Raw genomic sequence first — 25,401 nt, forward strand, 5'->3', positions numbered from 1 at the left:
CACTTCATCAAAAAACTCAATCAAGATAGTAAGATCTGACTTTCCCTGTGAAAAGCTATGTTGGTTCTCCCTGATTAGGCCATGATTTTCCCTTTGCTCATAAATCCTATCCTTAATAATTCTCTCCAATAACTTGCTTACCTCTGACATGAGACTCACTGGTCTATAGTTTCCAGGATCATCTTTCACTCCCTTCTTGAATTATGGAACTCATCAGTCGCCTGTGTTACGTAACTGGCAACAATGACTATCAGTTGAGACAGGTTATATAAAAACAACCAAACATTTATTAAATACAGATGAACGATAGGGAAAAAAAAACAAACGAAAACTTTAACTGAAGTTAACAGATATACAGCCGTTCACCAACTCGCCACTCGGCTCTGGTTCCTAAAGCGTTAAATGTGAAAACAGTTCTTAAAGCGATAAAGTCAAATATAGTTCTTAAAGCGATAACTTCGAAAGTCCAACAGATTTACACGTTCAATTGGGAGAGACTTCTCTGGAGAAGGATTTCTTCACAGACGCACCTTTACTGCTGGTTCTGTCCACAGGATTCACGATGCCAAAAATAAACAGTTTAAATCAACTAACCTTAAGTTCCTTTAGAGAGAGAGAGCACCTCTTTGCATGAATTCCTTGGTCTTTTTGGCAAGAGTTATCTTGATGCATGTAGCTACTCCTCCAACGAAGACTCAATAAGGTCGATCCTTTATTAAACTGCCAAACGATGCCGACTTCTCTCGATCCTTCGATCCTGTAACTTTGATAAATTCTTCACTCTCCCTTCTAATGTTGGAATTGAGTAAATCAGCACATCTAGCAAAAATTTCCAGTCCAGATAATATGGTATTTTGCAACAGAACACACACTCCATTTTAAAATGAAACTGCGTCACCCAAAACAAACACACAACAGAAGCAGAGATACAGCACTTTCTACCTGGAAATCTACAAACTAAAAAAAAAACCCCAGTGTCACCTGGGTCGACCCTTATATAGTCATGGGTCACATGTCATCACATGACCTCACATCGGTGGGAAAATCACATCAGGTGACCTCTAAAAGACCATTACATCATTCCCACAAAAAAAAACACATCTCCTTGAGCATGTAACACCTGGAACCTCGCCTGTGGCTAGAGAGGACACATAGATATTGACCAAGGCCCCAGCACTCTCTTCTCTTGCCTTTCTCAATACCATCAGGTCCTGGGGACTTATCCACCTTAATGCTCTTTAAGAGACCCAAAAATTACTGATGTTTTTACCAAGAAGTGTTCTTAAGAAAAAGAGAGAGAAATTGCCTCACGAGAGAGCATAGGCCATCAACTTTTTGCTGTTGATGTTTCTGTAGCAGGCAATTTCTTTTTTATGAGGTCAAGTTGCTAGCTCGACCCTCAACCCAGCACAGGTGGAAAGCACAGGAGCCGGCTGGATTCGAACTCGGGAGGCTTCCGCCCCAAAGTCCAGAGCTGATGCCACTACACCACCAGCTGGCGCAAGAAGTGTTCTTAATGAACTAAAATATCCCTCAAATTGGAGAAATGTTCACGCACAAATATCTCATCCTCTTTGGCTTAATGGCAGACAGTCAGGCCCTACCAGCACTCTCAGGACAGCAACATTTACAAAAACTCCCTTTTCACTGGGTAGTCCTGGTTGGAATCTATGGCCTCATGAAGCCTCAAATACAAGCCCATGCAGGTGTATGACGTCGGGCAGTGCAGCGCGGTAGATTTAAAAGGGCAGAAATTCTGCTTCGGGTTTGATTCGAAGAAGGAAGTCTGAGAGTCGGAGCGGGAGTTCGGAAGAAGACATTTTTGAGGAATTTTCGGTTTTTTTTCTCCATCAGCGTTCAGAGAGGCAGGACTGCGCAGGCGTGTGACGTCGGGCAGTGCAGCGCGGCAGATTTAAAAGGAACTGAGCCTCATACAGCGGGCAGCGGAGTTTGCGGGTGGCGGAGTGAGCCGGGAGCAGAGTGAAGGCTTAAGGGCTTCAGCTCACCGGGCTTAGGCGGAAACGGGCGAGGCGAGGATGGTTTGGCATTCATTTTCTGTTGTTATTTGAGGAGAGGGGCAGTATGAGTGTGAGGGCAGTGTGCTGTTCTCGGTGTCGGATGTGGGAGGCCCTGGAGTCTCCAAGCCTCCCGGATGTCCACATCTGCACCAAGTGCATCGAGATGCAGCTCCTAAGGGACTGCATTACGGAACTGGAGCTGCAGTTCGATGACCTTCGTCTGGTCAGGGAGAGTGAGGAGTTGATAGAGAGGAGTTATAGGCAGGTGGTCACACTGGGGCCATGGGAGGCAGACAAGTGGGTCACGGTTAGGAGGGGGAAGGGGAAGAGTCAGGTAATAGAGAGTACCCCGGTGGCTGTGCCCCATAACAATAGGTACTCCTGTTTGAGTACTGTTGGGGGGGACAGCTTACCTGGGGGAAGCGACAGTGGCCGTGCCTCCAGCACAGAGTCCGGCCCTGTAGCTCAGAAGGGTAGGGGAAGGAAGAGGAGGGCAGTTGTGATAGGGGACTCGATAGTAAGGGGGTCAGATAGGCGATTCTGTGGACGCAGTTCAGAGACCCGGATGGTAGTTTGCCTCCTTGGTGCCAGGGTCCGGGATATCTCTGATCGTGTCCAAGATATCCTGAAGTGGGAGGGTGAGGAGCCAGAGGTCGTGGTACATATAGGTACCAATGACATAGGTAGGAAAAGGGAAGAGGTCCTGAAAGGAGAATATAGGGAGCTAGGAAGGGAGTTGAGAAAAAGGACCGCAAAGGTAGTAATCTCGGGATTACTGCCTGTGCCACGCGACAGTGAGAGTAGGAATGCGATGAGGTGGAGGATAAATGCGTGGCTGAGGGATTGGAGCAGGAGGCAGGGATTCAAGTTTTTGGATCATTGGGACCTCTTTTGGCGCAGGCGTGACCTGTACAAAAAGGACGGGTTACACTTGAATCCTAGGGGGACCAATATCCTGGCAAGGAGATTAGCGAGGGCTACTGAGGTGACTTTAAACTAGAATGGTTGGGGGGTGGTAGTTAAATTAAAGAGGCTAGGCGAGAGGAGGTTAGTTCACAACAGGGGGATGGGAACCAGTGCAGAGAGACAGAGGGGTGTAAAGTGAGGGTAGAAGCAAGAAGTAGTAAGGAGAAAAGTAAAAGTGGCAGGCCGACAAATCCAGGGCAAGCATCAAAAAGGGCCACTTTTCAACATAATTGTATAAGGGCTAAGAGAGTTGTAAAAGAGCACCTGAAGGCTTTGTGTGTCAATGCCAAGAGCATTCGTAACAAGGTGGATGAATTAAAAGTGCAGATTGTTATTAATGATTATGATATAGTTGGGATCACAGAGACATGGCTCCAGGGTGACCAAGGATGGGAGCTCAACGTTCAGGGATATTCAATATTCAGGAGGGATAGACATGAAAGAAAAGGAGGTGGGGTGGCGTTGCTGGTTAAAGATGAGATTAACGCAATAGAAAGGAAGGACATAAACCGGGAAGATGTGGAATCGATATGGGTAGAGCTGCATTACACTAAGGGGCAGAAAACGCTGGTGGGAGTTGTGTACAGGCCACCTAACAGTAGTAGTGAGGTCAGGGATGGTATTAAACAGGAAATTAGAAATGTGTGCAATAAAGGAACAGCAGTTATAATGGGTGACTTCAATCTACATGTAGATTGGGTGAACCAAATTGGTAAAGGTGCTGAGGAAGAGGATTTCTTGGAATGTATGCAGAATGGTTTTTTGAACCAACATGTCGAGGAACCAACTAGAGAGCAGGCTATTCTAGACTGGGTTTTGAGCAATGAGGAAGGGTTAATTAACAATCTTGTCGTGAGAGGCCCCTTGGGTAAGAGTGACCATAATATGGTGGAATTCTTCATTAAGATGGAGAGTGACATAGTTAATTCAGAAACAAAGGTTCTGAACTAAAAGAGGGGTAACTTTGAAGGTATGAGACGTGAATTAGCTAAGATAGACTGGCAAATGACACTTAAAGGATTGACGGTGGATATGCAATGGCAAGCATTTAAAGGTTGCATGGATGAACTACAACATTTGTTCATCCCAGTTTGGCAAAAGAATAAATCAAGGAAGGTAGTGCACCCGTGGCTGACAAGAGAAATTAGGGATAGTATCAATTCCAAAGAAGAAGCATACAAATTAGCCAGAAAAAGTGGCTCACCTGAGGACTGGGAGAAATTCAGAGTTCAGCAGAGGAGGACAAAGGGCTTAATTAGGAAGGGGAAAAAAGATTATGAGAGAAAACTGGCAGGGAACATAAAAACTGACTGTAAAAGCTTTTATAGATATGTAAAAAGGAAAAGACTGGTAAAGACAAATGTAGGTCCCCTACAGACAGAAACAGGTGAATTGATTATGGGGAGCAAGGACATGGCAGACCAATTGAATAATTACTTTGGTTCTGTCTTCACTAAGGAGGACATAAATAATCTTCCAGAAATAGTAGGGGACAGAGGGTCCAGTGAGATGGAGGAACTGAGCGAAATACATGTTAGTAGGGAAGTGGTGTTAGGTGAATTGAAGGGATTAAAGGCAGATAAATACCCAGGGCCAGATGGTCTGCATCCCAGAGTGCTTAAGGAAGTAGCCCAAGAAATAGTGGATGCATTAGTGATAATTTTTCAAAACTCGTTAGATTCTGGACTAGTTCCTGAGGATTGGAGGGTGGCTAATGTAACCCCACTTTTTAAAAAAGGAGGGAGAGAGAAACCGGGGAATTATAGACCGGTTAGCCTAATGTCGGTGGTGGGAAAACTGCTGGAGTCAGTTATCAAAGATGTGATAACAGCACATTTGGAAAGTGGTGAAAACATCGGACAAAGTCAGCATGGATTTGTGAAAGGAAAATCATGTCTGACGAATCTCACAGAATTTTTTGAGGATGTAACTGGTAGAGTGGATAGGGGAGAACCAGTGGATGTGGTATATTTGGATTTTCAAAAGGCTTTTGACAAGGTTCCACACAGGAGGTTAGTGTGCAAACTTAAAGCACACGGTATTGGGGGTAAGGTATTGATGTGGATAGAGAATTGGATGGCAGGCAGGAAGCAAAGAGTGGGAATAAACGGGACTTTTTCAGAATGGCAGGCAGTGACTAGTGGGGTACCGCAAGGCTCAGTGCTGGGACCCCAGTTGTTTACAATATATATTAATAACTTGGATGAGGGAATTAACTGCAGCATCTCCAAGTTTGCGGATGACACGAAGCTGGGCAGCAGTGTTAGCTGTGAGGAGGATGCTAAGAGGATGCAGGGTGACTTGGATAGGTTGGGTGAGTGGGCAAATTCATGGCAGATGCAATTTAATGTGGATAAATATGAAGTTATCCACTTTGGTGGCAAAAATAGGAAAACAGATTATTATCTGAATGGTGGCCGATTAGGAAAAGGGGAGGTGCAATGAGACCTGGGTGTCACTATACACCAGTCATTGAAAGTGGGCATGCAGGTACAGCAAGCGGTGAAAAAGGCGAATGGTATGCTGGCATTTATAGCAAGAGAATTCGAATACAGGATCAGGGAGGTACTACTGCAGTTGTACAAGGCCTTGGTGAGACCACACCTGGAGTATTGTGTGCAGTTTTGGTCCCCTAATCTGAGGAAAGACATCCTTGCCAAAGAGGGAGTACAAAGAAGGTTCACCAGATTGATTCCTGGGATGGCAGGACTTTCATATGAAGAAAGACTGGATGAACTAGGCTTGTACTCATTGGAATTTAGAAGATTGAGGGGGGATCTGATTGAAACGTATAAAATCCTGAAGGGATTGGACAGGCTAGATGCAGGAAGATTGTTCCCGATGTTGGGGAAGTCCAGAACAAGGGGTCTCAGTTTGAGGATAAAGGCGAAGCCTTTTAGGATTGAGATTAGGAAAAACTTCTTCACACAGAGAGTGGTGAATCTGTGGAATTCTCTGCCACAGGAAACAGTTGAGGCCAGTTCATTGGCTATATTTAAGAGGGAGTTAGATATGGCCCTTGTGGCTAGGGGGATCAGAGAGTATGGAGGGAAGGCTGGTACAGGATTCTGAGTTGGATGATCAGCCATGATCATAATAAATGGCAGTGCAGGCTCGAAGGGCTGAATGGCCTACTCCTGCACCTATTTTCTATGCTTTCTATGTATCCCTGGACTGGTCTTACCATCATACTGAACGGTCTAACCTCTGGACCATTCCAAGTCACTGTTGCTGGTCTTCGCCAAATTTCAAGGTTTGTTCTCATTGCTGCATCGGGGAAGTTATCAGTCTTCACAGTCACTGAGCAGGGATTTCATCAGTGTGTCCTCCAGCCCTTCATCCACACGGACCAGGCAGACAGACTGGTCTGCTGTGTTTGTCGCCACATCCGCTTGCCCACAGTGCTGCTAGTTGTAGACTGGACGTGCTGGTTGTCACACCCGGTCTCCTCTCATAATATGGCACAGTGGCACAGCTAGTTGAGCTGCTGTCTAACAGCTCCAGCCATCAGGATTCGTCCTCACCGCTGATGCCGTCTGCATGCTCCCCCTATAACCATGTTTGTTTCTCCTTGGTGTTTCGATTTACCTCCCACATCCAAAGGACATGGAGGCTGCTAGATTAATTGTTCATTAGAAATAGTCTCTAGTGTGCAGATGAGGTTTAGATTCAGAGTGGGGTTGAATGGAATGTGGGAGGATAAAATGGGTTAGAGTAGGATTATCGTAAATGGAAACAACAGGTATTCTGCAGATGCTGGAAATTCAAGCAACACACATCAAAGTTGCTGGTGAACGCAGCAGGCCAGGCAGCATCTGTAGGAAGAGGTGCAGTCGACATTTCAGGCCGAGACCCTTCGTCTTGCGTTCACCAGCAACTTTGATGTGTGTTTATCGTAAATGGGTGTTTTTTTGCACAGTATAGGTTCTCTCTATGACTGAATGACAAAAATGTTCATTAACAGGAAGGGACGATGTTCTCTCAGACCATCAGAGGATCTTTCTGGTGACCTGGCAGCTTCCACAACTCATCACTTACAGCTGACTCACTCAGGGGAATGGATTGTTGGGGGGACTAGAGACCTCCCTGCTCAAGGATTTCCTCTCTCCATTCTCAGCAAGTGAATTAAGCTGAAATTTTACACAATTTTACATTGATCGTGTGGATAGCCAGAGGCTTTTCCCCAGGGCTGAAATGGCTAACACGAGGGGGCATAGTTTTTAAGGTGCTTGGAGGTAGGTATCGGGGGAATGTCAGGGGTAAGTTTTTCACACAGAGTGCTGTGGGTGCGTGGAATGCACTGCCAGTGGTGGAGACAGGTACAATATGGTCTTTTAAGAGACTCCTAGGTAGGTACATGAAGCTTAGAAAAATAGAGGGCTATGTGGCAGAGAAATGCTTGGCAATTTGTAGAGTAGGTTATGTGGTCAGCACTACACTGTGAGCTGAAGATGTAAGGTGCTGTAGGTTTCTATGTCTATGTTCTATGTCTGACCTATAGAGGGGACTATTACATCCCAAATTAGCTGAAGATCAGGAACTAGAAAGGGAGAAATCAGGAAAAAAATAATAATAAGTACTTTATTGATCCCAAGTGGGAACTTATTTCCAGGGCAGCAGTACTGAGCAAATTGTTGGGTGGCCTGCCCTGTTCTGATGAAACCTTCAGATATATGAGTAGAATTAGCCAATTCAGCCATTGAGTCTGCTCCACCATTTCTTTTTTTTCAATACTGCCCTCCTGCCTTCTCCCCATAACACTTACCCCTTACCAATCCAAGACATAGCAATCTCAATGACTTGGCCTCCACAGCCCTCTGTGGCAACAAATTCCAGATTCACTATCACCTGGCTGAGCAGCTTCACCCCACCTCAATTTTAAAGCTACTCCCTCTGATCCTGGACTCTCCTACTAATGGAAAGATCCTACATACACCCACTCTCTCCAGGTCGTTCAGTATCCAATAAGTTTCAGTGGGTTTTCCATTCATCCTGAACTTCATCAAATACAAGCCCTCATAGGATCTCTGAGCTTCCTCACTGTGTCTTCCAACTAATAACTAGGGAGAGAGTTAAAGCACTGGGGTTTCAAACATTTGGATGGCACGGTAGCATAGTGGTTAGCACAACTCTTTACAGTACAGACAATGCAGGTTCAATTCCCACCGCCGCCTGAAAGGAGTTTATATGTTCTTCCTGTTACCGCGTGGGTTTCCTCTTGGTGCTCCAGTTTCATCCCGCGGTCCAAAGAGGCGGGTTAATTGGTCACTGTAAATTGTCCTGTGATTAGGATAGGATTAAATCGGAGAGGTTGCTGGACGGCGCAGCTCGAAGGACTGGAAGAACCTATTCCACACTGTATCTCAGTAAATAAATTCAACAAGGTTCTCTAGGTTTAAGGAAGGTTCCTTTAAAAGTAGCAAAAAACAAATTCTTTAATGAAAAATGAAAAAAGGCCAGAAACCAGGAAATACAGTCTAATTAGCTTGTCATCTATCACAGGGAAATAGCAAGAGTTATCATTAGGGCTGTTATAGCAGGGCATTTAGGAAAATTCAAGGTACCCAGAAAAGTCAACGTGGTTTAGTGAAATGAGAGTTTGCTGAGGAAATGATATGCGCTGTAGATAAAGGGGCAAACTAGTGGATGTATTGAAGAACCTTCAATTACTCCAAAAGACTGAGGTTTGGTAAAATACTGAAAGGCTTTTATTCGCTGTACAATATGACCTCCACAGTGAGTGTCTGCCCCCGGACTGAGGGGGAGGGGCAAGGCGAACACCTTTATACAGGACTCTGTGGGAGGAGCCACAGGGGCAGTCAGCAGAGGGGTGTGTCCAGACAGGTAACCCAGTTACAACATATGTATATGGTTTACCACATTCACCCCTCCTTTTTTTTTAAAAAGAGTCCCGCAGGGTGAAGTGACTGACAATATTTACAAGAAGTATATTTACAGGTTAAGTCTATCAGGCGGTCGAGTCCGTCGCTGTGATCTACGTAGCACCGGCAATGGCGGTTGTGCTGGCTCCGGCCTGATTTCAGGTGCCAGCACGTTAGGCATCGGTAATCCCTCGTGCGTGTGCATCGCGCCCGGTATGGGAGTGTCGTGTGGTGTCTGTATAGGGGTTGGGGTGCACAGTGTCTCGTAGGTACATACATTGGTGGGTACAGGGTCAATAGTCACCACGGAGTGTTCAGGGTAGGGGTCCGGAGCTCCTGAGGGCGCCAGGTCGCGGATGGAGACCGTGTCCTCCCGCCCATCAGGTAAAACCACGTAGGCATACTGGGGGTTCGCATGAAGTAAGTGAACCCTCTCGACTATCGGGGAGTATTTATTGCTCCTCGCATGTTTCCGGAGCAGCACTGGCCCCAGGGACGTCAGCCAAGATGGTAGGATGGTTCCAGTGGTCGATTTTCTGGGAAAAGAAAAGAGCCACTCATGAGGGGTGGCATTGGTGGCCGTGCATAACAGGGAGCGGATGGAGTGGAGTGCCTCGGGAAGGACCTCCTGCCAGCGGGAGACCGGCAGTCCCTTTGACCTGAGGGCTAAGAGTGTGGCTTTCCACACTGTGCCATTCTCCTTCTCTACCTGTCCATTCCCCCGGGGATTATAGCTCGTGGTCCTACTGGTTGCAATTCCCCTAGCCAGTAGATATTGGCGCAGTTCGTCACTCATAAACGAAGACCCTCTGTCACTGTGGATATAGCATGGGTATCCGAACAGAGTGAAGAGCTTGCGCAGGGCTTTTATAACTGACGTGGTAGTGGTGTCGGGGCAGGGGATGGCGAAGGGGAACCGCGAGTACTCGTCAATTATGTTAAGAAAGTACACATTGCGGTCGGTGGAGGGAAGGAGGTCCTTAAAGTCAACACTCAGTCGCTCAAAGGGGTGGGTGGCCTTGATGAGTGGTGCCTTTTCGGGTCGGTAGAAGTGCCGTTTGCACTCTGCGCAGACTTGGCAGTACCTGGTCATCATCCTGATCTCCTCAAGGGAGTAAGGCAGGTTCCGGGCTTTCACGAAGTGGAAAAGCTGGGTGACTCCCGGGTGGCAAAGATCTACATGTAGAGCGTATAGCCGGTCGATCTGTGCGCTGGCGCATGTTCCCCGGGATAGGGCATCGGAGGGCTCGTTGAGCTTCCCAGGCCTGTACATGATGTCATAGTTGTAGGTGGAGAGTTCGATTCTCCACCTCAGAATTTTATCATTTTTGATTTTGTTCCGCTGCTGATTATTAAACATGAATGCGACTGAGCGCTGGTCAGTTAGCAGGGTGAACCTTTTGCCGGCAAGATAGTGCCTCCAGTGCCTTATAGCTTCCACTATGGCCTGGGCCTCTTTCTCTACCACAGAGTGCCGAATTTCAGGGCCTTGAAGGGTACGGGAGAAGAACGCCACTGGTCTTCCTGCCTGGTTGAGGGTAACAGCCAGCTCGAAGTCAGAGGCGTCACTCTCTACTTGGAAGGGAATGGCCTCGTCCACTGCATGCATTGCTGCTTTGGCAATGTCCCCTTTTATGCGACTAAAGGCCGCGTGGGCCTCGGCAGAGAGGGGGAATGTGGTGGACTTAACCAGGGGGCGGGCCTTGTCTGCATAGTTAGAGACCCATTGGGCGTAATATGAAAAGAAGCCCAGGCACCTTTTGAGGGCTCTGAGGGTATTGGGAAGAGGGAGTTCCAACAAGGGACACATACGGTCGGGGTCAGGGCCAATGACTCCATTCTCCACGACACACCCAAGGATAGCAAGTCGGGTGGTCCCAAATACACACTTGTCCTTGTTATAGGTGAGGTTGAAAGATTTGGCCGCTTGGAGAAATTTTTGGAGGTTGTTGTCGTGATCCTGCTGGTCGTGACCGCAGATGGTGATGTTATCCAGATATGGGAACGTGGCCTTCAGTTGGCACTGGTCCACCATCCGGTCCATTGCCCTCTGGAAGACAGATACACCATTCGTGACACCGAAGGGGACGCGCAGGAAGTGATAAAACCTGCCGTCCACCTTGAAGGTGGTGTAAGGGCTGTCCTCCAGGTGGATGGGGAGCTGATGGTAAGCGGATTTTAGGTCTCTGGTCAAGTACACCTTGTACTGTGCTATCTGATTGACCATACCCGCAATGCGGGGTAGAGGGTACGCGTCGAGCTGCGTGAACCTATTGATGGTCTGGCTATAGTCCACGACCATCCTATTCTTCTCCCCGTTCCGAACAACGACCACCTGCGCCCTCCAAGGACTTGTGCTTGTCTCAATGACCCCCTCCCTGAGCAGCCACTGCACCTCCGACTTAATGAAAGCTCTGTCCCCCGCGCTGTACCTCCTGCTTTTAGTTGCCACAGGTTTACAGTCGGGGGTCAGGTTGGCGAACAGCGGTGGGGAGGGATCCTGAGGGTGGAGAGGCCGCAAGTGGTGTCGGTAGTGTGGCAGTTGGCATGATGTTGGGTGGGATGTGCGGGTTGGTGTGTTGGTGTGGTCAGTAGCGGGGTACGTGACATATCTCTACAAAACAGGGGATTTATGACAGTAATTGGCGGGGGGGGCCCATCATACTTCATTGTTACGCTTTTCAGGTGGCTCTGGAAGTCCAACCCCAACAGCACAGGAGCACACAGTTGAGGCAAGACCAGTAACGTAAAGTCCCAATATTCTGTGCCCTGCACCACTAGTGTGGCTACACAACCCCCCCGGATGTCTGTTGTATGCAACCTGGAGGCCATGGTGACCCTCCAACTTACCGGCTGTATCATGAATCCACAATGCTGCACCGTGGCCGGGTGGATAAAACTCTCCGTGCTGCCTGTGTCAAACAGGCAGCTTGTCCTGTGCCCCTCCACCAGGATGTCCATCATTGACCTTGCGAGCTGGTGGGGAGCGCTTTGGTCGAGGGTCACAGAAGCCAGGGTGGGGTCGCTGTCTTGGTCCGGCGTGGTGGGGTGCCCCGTGAGCACCCGTTGGTCGTAGGCAATGGGAGGTGGCGCCGACCAAGATGGCCACCCCCATATCTCGCACATGGTGGCGGCGTGCAGGGAAGATGGCCGCCCCCATGTCTCGCACGTGGTGGTGGCGTGTAGGGAAGATGGCAGCAGGCAAGATGGCGACCCCCACGTCTCGCACACGGCGCTGATCAATCCCGCTCGCGGTTTTGACTTACAGACCTTGGCAAAGTGGCCCTTCTTTCCGCAGCTGGAGCAGGTAGCTTGTCGGGCCGGGCAGCGTTTCCGGGGGTGCTTCTCCAGTCCGCAGAAGTAGCACTTCGCGGACTCACGACTGGCGGCAGCCGAGGTCGATTCGCCGGCAGGTTGCGGGGACTGCAGCACCCACAAGGCCATCGGGGGATCGCGTGCCTGGAGAGCCTCGGAGTTATGCAGAGCGGCCTCCAACGTATCAGCCAGCTTCATCGCCGAACTTAGGGTAAGATCGGCTTTTTCCAGCAGCCGCTGGTGCACGTACGCTGACCTGGTCCCCGTGATGAAGGCGTTTCTCACTAGGAGTTCTGCATGCTGCGCCGCCGTCAGCTCCTGGCAATTGCAGGCTCGCACGAGCGTCCGTAGGGCCTGGACGAACTCAGCACTCGATTCCCCGGGGCGTTGTTGCCGTGTCGCTAAACGGTGCCAAGCATAGACGCTGTTTATCGGCCGCAGGTATTGTCTTTTGAGCGCGTTCATTGCGCCGTCGTAGTTCGGCTGGTCTCTGATCAGCGAATGGACCCGTGGACTGACCCTGGAGAGTAGAACTCTGCGCTTCGCTACGGGGTCGGTCGCTTTAATCTCCTCTAGATACGCTTCGAAGCAGGCCAGCCAGAGTTCGAAAGCGTTTCCAGCTTCAGGTGTTTGCGGATTGAGGTCTAATTTTTCTGGTCTCAGGGACTGTTCCATGTTTTAAAACGTACAGCGAATAAAATTGAAGCACCTTCAATTACTCCAAAAGACTGAGGTTTGGTAAAATACTGAAAGGCTTTTATTCGCTGTACAATACGACCTCCACAGTGAGTGTCTGCCCCCGGACTGAGGGGGAGGGGCAAGGCAAACACCTTTATACAGGATTCTGTGGGAGGAGCCACAGGGGCAGTCAGCAGAGGGGTGTGTCCAGACAGGTAACCGAGTTACAACATGGTTTACCACATGTATGATGCTTACATTTCCAGAAGGAATTTGATAAAGTTATGTGTTAAAAGCTTTTGATGTAAATCAAATCTCATGGTGTGAGAGGTAATAAACTGATGTGAATAGAAGACTAGCAGTTCTATAGGGCAATGATGAGGGAGGGAGAGAGTTTCTGTGTTCGTATATACTGTATGAGAGTGGGAAATATAATTGTCCTTTAGAGGACAAGATTGGGGAATAAACAGAGAAAAGGCAGAGATGTAGAGTATGTCTTTTGGGACTGCATAAGTATTCAACCCCTTTAATAAGACACGCCAAATCATCACTGGTGCAGCCAATTGGTTATAGACATCACATAATTAGTTAAATGGAGATCACCTATGTGCAGTCAAGGTGCATCAATTGATTGTAGTAAGAATATACCTGGATCTGGAAGGTTCAACTGCTGGTGAGTCAATATTCTGGCAAAAACTATACCACAGAGACAAAAGAACACTCCAAGCAACTCCACCAAAAGGTTATTGAAAAGCACAAGTCAGGAGATGGATACAAGAAGATTTCCAAGTCACTGAATATCCCTTGGAGTATAGTTTAGTTAATCATCAAGAAATGGAAAGGATATGGCACAGTTGTAAATCTGCCTAGAGCTGGCCGTCCCCAAAAACTGAGTGACTGTGCAAGAAGGGGACTAGTGAGGGAGACCACCAAGAGACCTATGACAACTCTAGAGGATTTACAAGTTTCAGTGGTTGAGATGGGAGAGACTGCGCATACACAACAACTGTTGCTTCACCAGTTGCAGCTTTATGGGAGAGTGGCAGAGAAAGACATTTGTTGAAAAAAAACGCACATGAAATCTCAGCTGGAGTTTACCAGAAAGCATGTGAAAGATTCTGAAGTCAGCTGGAAGAAGGTTCTATGGTCTGATGAAACCAAAATTGAGGTTTTTGGCCATCAGGCTAAACGCTATGTTTGGCATAAGCTAAACACCGTATGTTATCAAAAACACACCATCCCTACCATCTCATGGTGGTGGCTGCATCATGCTGTGGGGATGCTTCACTGCAGCAGGCCCTGGAAGGCTTGTGAAGGTAGAGGGTAAAATGAATGCAGCAAAATACAGGGAAATCCTGAAGGAAAACCTGATTCAGTCTGCAAGAGAACTGTGACTTGTGAGAAGGTTTGTTTCCCAACAAGGCAATGACCCCAAGCATAAAGCCAAAGCTATACAGGAATGGCTTAAAAACAATAAAGTTCATGTCCTGGAGTGGCCAAGTCAGAGTCCAGACCTCAATCTAATACAGAATTTGTGGCTAGACTTGAAAAGAGCTGTTCACTCACAATCCCCATGCAATCTGACAGAGCTTGAGCAGCTTTGTAAAGAAGAATGGAGAAATATTGTGTGTCCAGACGTGCAATCCACACAGACTCAAGGCTGTAATTGCTGTCAAAGGTGCATCTACTAAATACTGACTGAAGGGGAGTGAATACTTATGCAATCAATTATTGTGTTTTATATTTGTAATTAATTTAGATCACTTGTAGATACCTGTTTTCACTTTGACATGAAGAAGTATTTTCTGTGGGTCTGTGTCAAAAAAGTCAAATTAAATCCACTGTGTTCAATTTGTAAAACAATAAAACATGAAAACTTCTTGGGGGGGAGGGGTAAATATTTTTTTATAGGCACTGTACATTGGTTGTTTCTCTTGTTCAATATATGGAAGTACCAACTAAGGAAAAGACTATTTTAGATTTGAGAAACAATTAAATAATAATCTTGCTTACAAGAAGGAGAGTGATCATAGTAAGATAACGCTTTACATCAGGCTGAGGATACGTCCACTCTAGACCAGATAAATCCGTAACTGAAGCTTTTTCTCTTCGTTTTGACCTTCCGTCCACACTGAAACGGTGTTTTCCTCCCCCGAAAATGGAGCTTTTCTAAAACACTCTCCAGAGTGTTTAAATCTGAAAATGCCGGTTGGCCGTTGTAGTGTGTATGGGGTAACCGGCTAATTTTAAAAACGCTGTCATGACGTGCCGGAACAAATGGTGGCGGCAGTGCGGTATTTCATTGTTTTCTTGAACACAACCTCCAACACCACAACAACATCTGACAACAGATGTGTAACAGCCTTATGTAACATTGTATGGAAATACAAGATAACACTGATGCAGACATGTTTTATACGTTTAACAAGGTGCTTTATTAATGTATTGCTTGTGCAAACATTCAATAGATGCAATTGTCACTTTTGCCCAGTAATTCGTTTTATTGCACGTGTTAAATACAGCAAAATAATACACAAAGACATGGCAAAAGTAAAGGCAAACAAATGAGGTAACAGCAAATTTCATTTTTGCCCAGTAACAAGCCTTATTGCATTTAGTTATAGCTGTCGTCCCTTTCATTGGTGAAGAGACTATGGCTGTAGGAAATGTTTCTGGACAAACACTCACCAAGTCTTTCATTTGGCAATTTCCTTTTAAGTTTTTCTAGTCTGTAAATGGACAACCACGCACCAAGTATACCGTTTCCTCTTCACTTGTTTTCTGTGTGTTCTGTTCCTGCCCAGTAGGAGGAGATTCACCCAAATATCCATTTTAATGTGGACCAAGGTATTTTCAAAGACGCCTGGTGTGGATGCCTATCGTTTTTATGCGAAACCGGCGTTTTCAAAATTATCCAGTCTAGTGTGGACGTAGCCTGAGAGGAAGAGTTCAATGGGGATGTTAAACTTTAAACAATGAAGGCATGATAGGAGAGATGTTCGTGATTAATTGAAAGTGAATTGAACAATTGGCAGTGGTTAGCATTTAAACAAATAATGCATAATTGCAAAAATGGTTAGAGTTTTATAGGGTATGTAAAAGAAGAGCTTTATGGAGGTGAGCGTGGGACTTTTATGGACAAGATGGGAAAACGTTTAGTGAGGAATCACTTTGTGCCCGTCTTCAGGGGAGATGATATAGGAAACCTGAAACATGAGAAAGTCTGTAAATGCTGGAAATCCAAAGCAACACACACAAAATGCTGGAGGAACTCAGCAGGTTAGGCAGCATCTGTGGAGATGAATAGATAATCAACATTCTGGGCCGAGACCCTTCTTCAGGACTGGAAACCTGCTAGATATATGCATTACAGAATTAAGGGCCTGGTGAGAATGAAGGAAATCAGTACTAGTTCAAAAATAGCACTGCTGGAGAATCACAAGCCGAACAGAAGCAGTAGAGTATAGGGCTGGTTGATATTTCGGTCATGCACAAAGACTCAGAGGACTACCTGAGAAACTGGTGAACATGGAAACTGTTAGGTCCCAAGCATTTAATAGAGTCCCTTAGTCATGCCCCAAAAATCTGTAGTGTATGGAATGGTTCCTCTGAACAGCAGGATAGTAAATAGTGTCATAGATTCATAAAACACTCCGGCACAGAAGCAGGCCCTTCGACCCATCTAGTCCATGCTGATCTATTATTCAGCCTAGTTCCATTGACCTGCACCCAAACCATAGGCCTTCATACCCCTCCCATCCAAATTACTTTTAAACATTGAAATTGAACCCCTATCGACTACTTGCACTGGCAGCTCGTTCCACACTCTCACCACCCTCTGAGTGAAGGAGTTTTTCCTCATGTTCCACTTAAACATTTTCACCTTTCACCCTTAACCCATGACCTCTAATTGCAGTCTCAATGGAAAATGCTTGTTTGCATTTACCCCATTTATACCCCTCATAATTTTGTACCTCTATCAAATCTCCCTTCATTGTCCTACGCTCCAGGCAATAAAGTCCTAAGGTATTTAACCTTTCCTCAGGTCCTAGCAACATCCTTGTAAATTTTCTCTGCACTTTTGCAATCTTATTAAAATATTTCCTGTAGGTAGGTGACCAGAATCGCACACAATATTCAGAATTAGGCCTGACCAAAATCTCATACAGCTTCAACATAACATCCCAACTCTTGTTCTCAATACATTGATTTTTAAAGGTCAATGTCCCAAAAGCTCTCTTTCCAACCCTATCTGCCTGTGATGCCAAGTTCAAGAAACTATGGATCTGTATTCCCAGATCCCTGTGTTTTACCACACTCAGCAATGCACTGACGGTCACTATGTAAGTCGGGAGGAGAAGATGGCAGCACGACGCAGCGCACGCAGCTCTCCGGTGAAATGATATCATATTTGTAAGTAGGATGCTGTGCACAATTCTGATTTGATGGAGACAGCTGTGAGAAGCACGGAGGAACATCTGGAGAAACTTCTGAAATGCCCGGTTCGCTGCCGCTGCTACTGTGCGATCGAGAATCTCCAGAGAGGAAGCCCCAAATCCTCGGCTTTGCCTGCTGCTGGCGGCCGGGGCTGGGGTCGAAGCACTTGGCAGAGATGGTGCTCACTGCTGGCTGTCGGAGGGCTGGTCAGAGCTCGAAGTTTTCAGATGACTCAGAGTCGGACTATGATCGGGCATGGCAGGGAGAGTTTTCTTCCTTCTCCCGTCTGCGTGAGATGTGGGACTTTCAAGAGCCTTTGAACTTTTTTAACCATGCCTATGGCCTGTTCTTCATCAAGTTATGGTATTGCTTACACTGTTGTAACTATATGTTATAATTATGTGTTTTTTGTCAGTTTTTCAGTCTTGGTCTGTACTGTGTTTCTGTGATATCACACCGGAGGAATATTGTATCATTTCTTAATGAATGCATTACTAAATGACAATAAAAAAGGACAACGTGTCCTCATAATCTAATCTAATCTTCGTAGGACACAATTTGATGGAGCCAAGGCACGGAGGTCTACTAAGGATCAGAGAAAATGGCATTTGGAAGATTGGAGCTCCAATTTGTGCACAGTTGACTACTTAATTATAATGGGCCCTTTTTGGGTTTCTTTCTTTCTTTTCTTTACTAACTGTTTGGTTAAGATAACGTTCACAAATATACTTCTTTATAATTGTATGCAGTGTGCAATCTGTTATTTTATGCTGACTGGCTATTGCAGGGCAGTAAGTCACACAGCATTCACACAAACCGGGGTTTAGGTGGACGAGACACCTGAACCCCACAGATCTGGCAGGAGCGAGGTCATATACACCCCAGACGTACAAAGCCTGAGAAAGGTGCGTCCTCACCGTGGAGTCCAGTGGCTGTTACAGAGGGGCTAATGAGCCGCATTTCCAGAGACACCCGGTAAAAGGGGTTTCACTTAGAACTAGAAATGAATCACAATAGGTAGGTGAAAAATTCTTCTTCTGGCCATTAGCACAGACTATCCTTCTGGATACATTCCATAGCCTTGTAGTTCACAACCTGTTACACTTTTGTATTCTCAAAGTTCAAAGTAGATTTTATTATCAAAGTACATATGTCACCATATACAACCCTGAGATTCATTTTCTTCTGGGCATACTCAATAAATCTATAGAATAATAGCCATAACAGAATCAGCGAAAGTCCACTCAACAAGGGCATTCAACCGGAATGCAATAGACAACAAACTGTGCAAATACAATAAGAAGTAATAATAATAATAAATAACTAAGCAATAACTATTGAGAACATGAGATGAAGAATCCTTAAAAGTGAGTCCACTGGTTGTGGAACATTTCAATGATGGGACAAGTGAATTTGAGTAAATTATCCACTTTGGTTTAAGAGCTTGATGGTTGAGGGGTACTAACTGTTCCTGAACCTGGTGGTGTGAGTCCTGAGGCTCCTGTATCTTCGTCCTGGTGGCAGCAGTGAGAGGAGAGCCTGTCCTGTCCTGGGTGGTGAGAGTCCCTAATGATGGATGCTGCTTTCCTGTGATAGCATTCCATGTAGATGTGCTCATTGTTGGGAGAGATTTACCCATGGTGGGCTGAGCCATCACCCTCTAAATGCTCCATTAACACAACTATTGAATGACCTCCATCATCCTGGCTTTGCCCTATCAGAAATGTTCCTTTGGTCCTATCTATCCTTCATCCACCTTCTCTGCATTAACTTGTCCTCACATACTTATTACTTTCAGAATTTTCTATTTTTTTATTTCAGATTTCCTGCAACTGCAGTTTTTTAAAATTTTCAAATACTTTGTGTCAGTTTTCACAAAAGAAAGACACATAAGCTACCAAAAATATAATCGTGAGCAATGGGCTTGAAGTAACTGAGAAACTTGTAGAATTTAGCTGGTATTGGAATTTTAATGAGACCAAGGGATAGCAGATTCCCAAGAATGATGACCTGCATCCACGTGTTTTTATGGAGATCGTGGATGCGCTAGTTGTCATCCTTCAGAATTCCATAGGTTCTCCAACAGTTCCCAAGATTGGAAAGTAGCAAATATAGTCTCTGCGTTTACAAAAAGGAGTAAGAAAGAAGGAAAGAAATACAGACCAGTCAGCCTGGCATCAGTTGTAAGGAAAATGCTAGAATCTATTATTGGTAATCTATTATTAGGAACGAGTCACTTAGGAAAAGGGCTGCACTCAAACTTGGAAAGAATTCCTTCAGCTTCCATGCAGCCTAGCTCACTGGCTACTTTATCATGGATGGTACAAGGAACCAGATGGGTTTTGTAAAACTTGGGTGTGCTATTTTCATTTAACTCTATTTTACCCTTGATTTGTTTGTTTTTCATCCTTAAACGCTGCTGTGGCATCAACCAGTACCTTTCCTAATTCACTTTCAAATGATGCTATTGCAGGGGATGTGGCATGCAAATGGTGGTTGGATCGCCAAACACGCTGAAGTTGTCTCAGCCAATCACACCTCCACAATGCTGGCCCTTCTGTTTTTACCACATACAAGCCCAATGTGGCTAGTTGGTTGCTGTATTTCACTATTATGAATTTCATTCTCACAAGAATTATCTTTTCTCCAGTACAAGTTCTTAGTTAGATATCAGCAGGCCTCAGTTCAGTATCTTTGAGATGTCTTTCAAATTCTTTTTTGTAGAATGACTGAAATAGTTGAGTCAGTGCCCAATTCCATTTTAATTAGTTTGCTGTTCACTTCTGATGTAAACCATATTGCTTGTCCATTGTTAGTTTTCACAGTGTAAATCTTAAGGCTACTCAGTCCTGGGTCACAGATTTTTCCCCAACAGTATGCAGATCAGTGCTGTTTTTGAAACTGCAACTTAACTTTATCTTTTTTCTCTTCTCTGTGCAGTCCATTTATTTGTGTATGCCTGACATGCTCTTTGTATGTGTCATACTTTGTTGCATTTTCTGCAAACGTTGCCTTTAAACCTGCATTGGTCTGGTGTATGTGAGCCTCTGCCACAATGCTAATACAATTTGTTCGACCAGGCTGGTTTCTGCTTAGACATTGCAAGCTTCTTCATGCTCACTTTCATTCCTGATGTCTTTATGTCTTCCTCTGGTAAAATCACAGAACGTTCAAAGCATTTGATCTGTGGAAAATGCAACAATTAATAAAGATGAAAGAACTGGGGCTGTTGTGATGCGCATGGGGTGAAAAGGGAAAGTCAGGGAGTTGGGCTTTAAATTATGGGTTCAGAAAATCAACACTTACAGAAATATACAACTTTGAGGGCAGAAAAAGTAACATTTAAACCTGTCCCAAAACGTTCACAAAGAGACAGAACTTAAGTATGAAAGACATTCCCAAATCACAATGTTTTGGACTGGGTTCTCTAAGTCTGTGGTCTAAACTGATAATATCCCACGATAGAAGGAAGCCATTTTTTACACAATTACCTTTCCAGTCATTAAGAAGATTTTCATTATCATGAATTGTGGCTGGAATGATAAAAGTCCACCTTTGATAAAGGAATTCTGCCATCATCTAATTATAGACCACTATGATTGACATGTAAGCTGTACAACAGCCTTATCAAATAGCAGTATGAGAATAAGTTGCTGAGAAACTGGATTACAAAGATTGATTCTTCTTATACTTTTGGTGATTAAAAGTGTATAGTTTGGGGATTAAATCAAGAAAGCATAGAAACTCCTCAAGTCCTGATTCTTAAAACAGCAAGACCAGATACTTTTATCTAAGTGCAGGTCAGCTGAAAACAGCAGAGTGCCATCTGAATGAAGTGCTGGTTCAGGATTTGACGTTACTTATTGCTATGGCACCAAGTCACCATCCACCATTGCCTGAGAATTTGGAACCGAGATTGAGACCCCCCCTGGGCAGCGGATTGATTTCTGCACAAGAATTTCTCTAAAATAGCTGCCATTCTTCAAGAAGCACAGATCCCTTTGCAAGCCATTTCCCAGTCTGGACCTCCACTGAAGCTTGTAGCAGACCTGCTGGGGACATGAGGACAAAAGTGATCAGAGCAAATGTTGGCCAGGTGGCCCAACTTGCTGCTGCCTTTCAATAAAATCACAATTGATCTACTTTTGTCCTCAACTCCACCGGAACCTCTTCAGGATCCAGGGAATTTTAAAATATCTCAATCAGTGCCTTCACTATTGGTGCAGACGCACCCATATGACCCCAGGATGCAAGCCATCACGTCCAGTGCACATTAAACTCCAGTCCCATTAGTTTGCCATATCCATTTTTTTCTGGCAATGGTGATGGTTTAAATTCTTCCTTCCCTTTAGACCCTGAATTTAAAAGATTTGAATATCTTAGTATCTTCTACCATGAATATTTCTGATATTTCTCATGTTTCCTGACACAATACGTAGATAAGCCTACAAGAGGAGAGGCTGTACTTGATTTGGTATTGGGAAATTAACCTGGTCAGGTGTCAGGTCTCTCAGTGGGAGAGCATTTTGGGGATAGTGATCACAATTCTTTCTCCTTTACCATAGCATTGGAGAGAGATAGGAACAGACAAATTAGGAAAGCGTTTAATTGTAGTAAGGGGAAATATGAGGCTATCAGACAGGAACTTGGAAGCGTAATTTGGAAACAGATGTTCTTAGGGAAATGTACGGAAGAAATGTGACAAATGCTCAGGGGATATTTGCATGGAGTTCTGCATAGGTACGTTCCAATGAGACAGGCAAAGGATGTTAGGGTACAGGAACCGTGGTGAACAAAGGTTGTTGCAAATCTAGTCAAGAAGAAGAGCTTATGAAAGGTTTTAAAAAACTAGGTGATGACAGAGATCTAGAACATTATAAGGCTAGCAGGAAGGAGCTCAAGAAACAAATTAGGAGAGCCAGAAGGGGCCATGAGAAGGCCTTGGCGGACAGGATTAAGGAAAACCCCAAGGCATTCTACAAGTATGTGAAGAGCAAGAGGATAAGACATGAGAGAATAGGACCAATCAAGTGTGACAGTGGAAAAGTATGTATGGAACCGGAGGAGATAGCAGAGGTACTTAATGAATACTTTGCTTCAGTATTCACTATGGAAAAGAAACTTGGTGATTGTAGAGATGACTTACAGTGGACTGAAAAGCTTGAGCCTGTATATATTAAGGAAGAGGATGTGCAGGAGCTTTTGGAAAGCATCAAGTTGGATAAGTCACCGAGACCGGACAAGATGTACCCCAGGCTATTGTGGGAGGCAAGGGAGGAGATTGCTGAGACCCTGGCAGTGATCTTTGCATCATCAATGGGGACAGGAGAGGTCCTGGAGGATTGGAGGGTTGTGGATATTGTTCCATTATTCAAGGAAGGGAGTAGAGATAGCCCAGGAAATTATAGGCCAGTGAGTCTTACTCCATTTGTTGGTAAGTTGATGGAGAAGATCCTGAGAGGCAGGATTTATGAACATTTGGAGAGGCATAATATGATTAGGAATAGTCAGCATGGCTTTGTGAAAGGCAGGTCATGCCTTACAGGACTGATTTAATTTTTTGAGGTTGTGACTAAACACATAGATGATGGTAGAGCAGTAGATATAGTGTATATGGATTTTAGCAAGGCATTTGACAAGGTACGCCATGCAAGGCTTATTGAGAAAGTAAGGACGCATGGGATCCAATGGGAAATTTCTTTGTGGATTCAGAACTGGCTTGCCTACAGGTGGTTGTAGATGGGTCATATTCTGCATGGAGGTCAGTCAACAGTGGCGTGCCTCAGGGATCTGTTCTGGGACCCCTGCTCTTCGGGATTTTTATAAATGACCTGGATGAAGTGGAGGAATGGGTTAGTAAATTTGCTAATGACACAAAGGTTGGAGGTGCTGTGTATAGTGTGGAGGGCTGTCAGAGGTTACAGCGGAACATTGATAGGATCAAAACTGGGCTGAGAAGTGGCAGATGGAGTTCAACCCAGATAAGTGTGAGGTGGTTCATTTTGGTAGGTCAAATATGTTGACAGAATATAGTATTAATGGAAACTCTTGGCAATGTGGAGGATCAGAGGGATCTTGGGGTCTGAATACATAGGACACTCAAAGCTGCTGTGCAGGGCGACTCTGTGGTTAAGAAAGCATACGGTGCATTGGCCTTCATCAATCGTGGGATTGAGCTTAGAAGCCGAGAGGTAATGTTGCAGCTGTATAGGACCCTGGTCAGACCCCACTTGGAGTACTGTGCTCAGTTCTGGTTCCCTCAGTATAAGAAGGATGTGGAAACCATAGAAAGGGTGCAGAGGAGATTTACAAGGATGTTTCCTAGATTGGTGAGCATGCCTTATGAGAATAGGTTGAGTGAACTCGGCCTTTTTTCCTTGGAGCGACGGAGAATGAGAGGTGACCTGATACAGGTGTATTAAATCATGAGAAGCATTGATCGTGTGGATAGTCAGAGGCATTTTACCAGGGCTGAAATGGCTAGCATGAGAGGGCACAGTTTTAAGGAGCTTGGAAGCAGGTACAGAGGAGATATCAGGGGTAAGTTTTTTTTAACGCTGAGAGTGGTGAGTGTGTGGAAAAGGCTGCCGGCAATGGTGGTGGAGGCGGATACAACAGGGTCATTTAAGAGACTCCTGGACAGGTATATGGATCTCAGAAAAATAGAGGGCTATGGGTAACCCTAGGTAATTTCTCAGGTAAGGACATGTTCAGCACAGCTTTGTGGGCCGAAGGGCTTGTATTGTGCTGTCGGTTTTCTTTGTTTCTGTGTTTCTCTATCCAGCAAATCCATATTCCTAGTGTGTTAAGAACTGGCCACCAAAACTAAAAACACTCTTTTTGTGATGTTCCCATCTGTCGACACGTTTAACAGGGTGATCATTTCTCTGCCCCCTCAAATTTACCCAGTATGTTAACATCAACTTCATCTTCCGCAGTTGTAAGGGTAATTGTCCCATTTCAACTGGTAAAGCTTACTGATATGGTGCTTCTATGTCAGCTTATTATCCAGCCCAATGCGAGAAATCTTATCACTGACACTTCAAGAGTTTGACTATATAATTTCAAATCAAGTGCAGGTCTATTGATCCCCTTTGTCAAGCAGATAACTTGTGTTTTAGCTAAAACCCCATTTTTGCCCACTGTTCGCCCAGCCTCAGCTGACAGTAATTACCAGGGAACTACTTCCGTTAGACCATCCAGTTAACTATAAAACAGCCACTGGCACTCTAGTTGTATACCACAGGCTAAACATGTAAAGGAAATGAGAAGTTAAAATTAAGGTTGCTTTAAAAACGTTAATGCAAAATGAACAATTCCATGCTTTGGAAACATAGATACAGGCCTGATCAATGCAATGCTACCCAATGAATGGGATTGGAACAAAGGACTGAGCCTGCTGTTGGGAGTTGCTCGCTGGTAGAAGTGGGGTAGAGATGGCAGGAAGTGATGGAAAAGCTGGAGGTAGTAAATGGGAGGCGGTATTGAGTGGTAGGAGTTGTATAGAGGAAGGCAAATGACAGGTTTCTGGTAAACAGAAAAATAACCAGCCAATTAAAGAGTATAGTGGCTTATCAGTGGCTATATTTCATTAGGAGTTTGAGGAGATTTAGTATGTCACCAAAAACACTTGCAAATTTCTGCAGATGTACCGTGGGGAGCACTCTAACTGGCTGCCTCGCCATCTGGTATGGGGAAGGATACTGCATAGGATCAAAGTTAGTTGCAGAGAGTTGTAGATTTTGTCAGCTCCATCACGGGCACTAGCCTCTGTAGTATCCAGGACATCTTCAACGAGCGATGCCTCAAAAAGGTGGCATTCATCATTAAGGACCCCCATTACCCAAGTCATTCCTTGTTCTTGTTGCTACCATCATGTAGGAGGTACAGAAGCCTGAAGGCTCACACTCAATGATTCAGGAACAGCTTCTTCCCCTCTGCCATCTGATTTCTGAATGGAAATTGAACCCATGAACAGGTACCTCACTACCTGTTTATTTCTATTTTTGCACTACTTATTTAATTGAACTATTTAGCATACACATACTTACTGTAATTCAGTTTCTCTATTATTATGTATTGCATTGTACAGCTGCTGCAAAGAA

Source organism: Mobula hypostoma, chromosome 9, assembly GCF_963921235.1.
Source record: "Mobula hypostoma chromosome 9, sMobHyp1.1, whole genome shotgun sequence".
Taxonomy (NCBI): Eukaryota; Metazoa; Chordata; class Chondrichthyes; order Myliobatiformes; family Myliobatidae; genus Mobula; species Mobula hypostoma.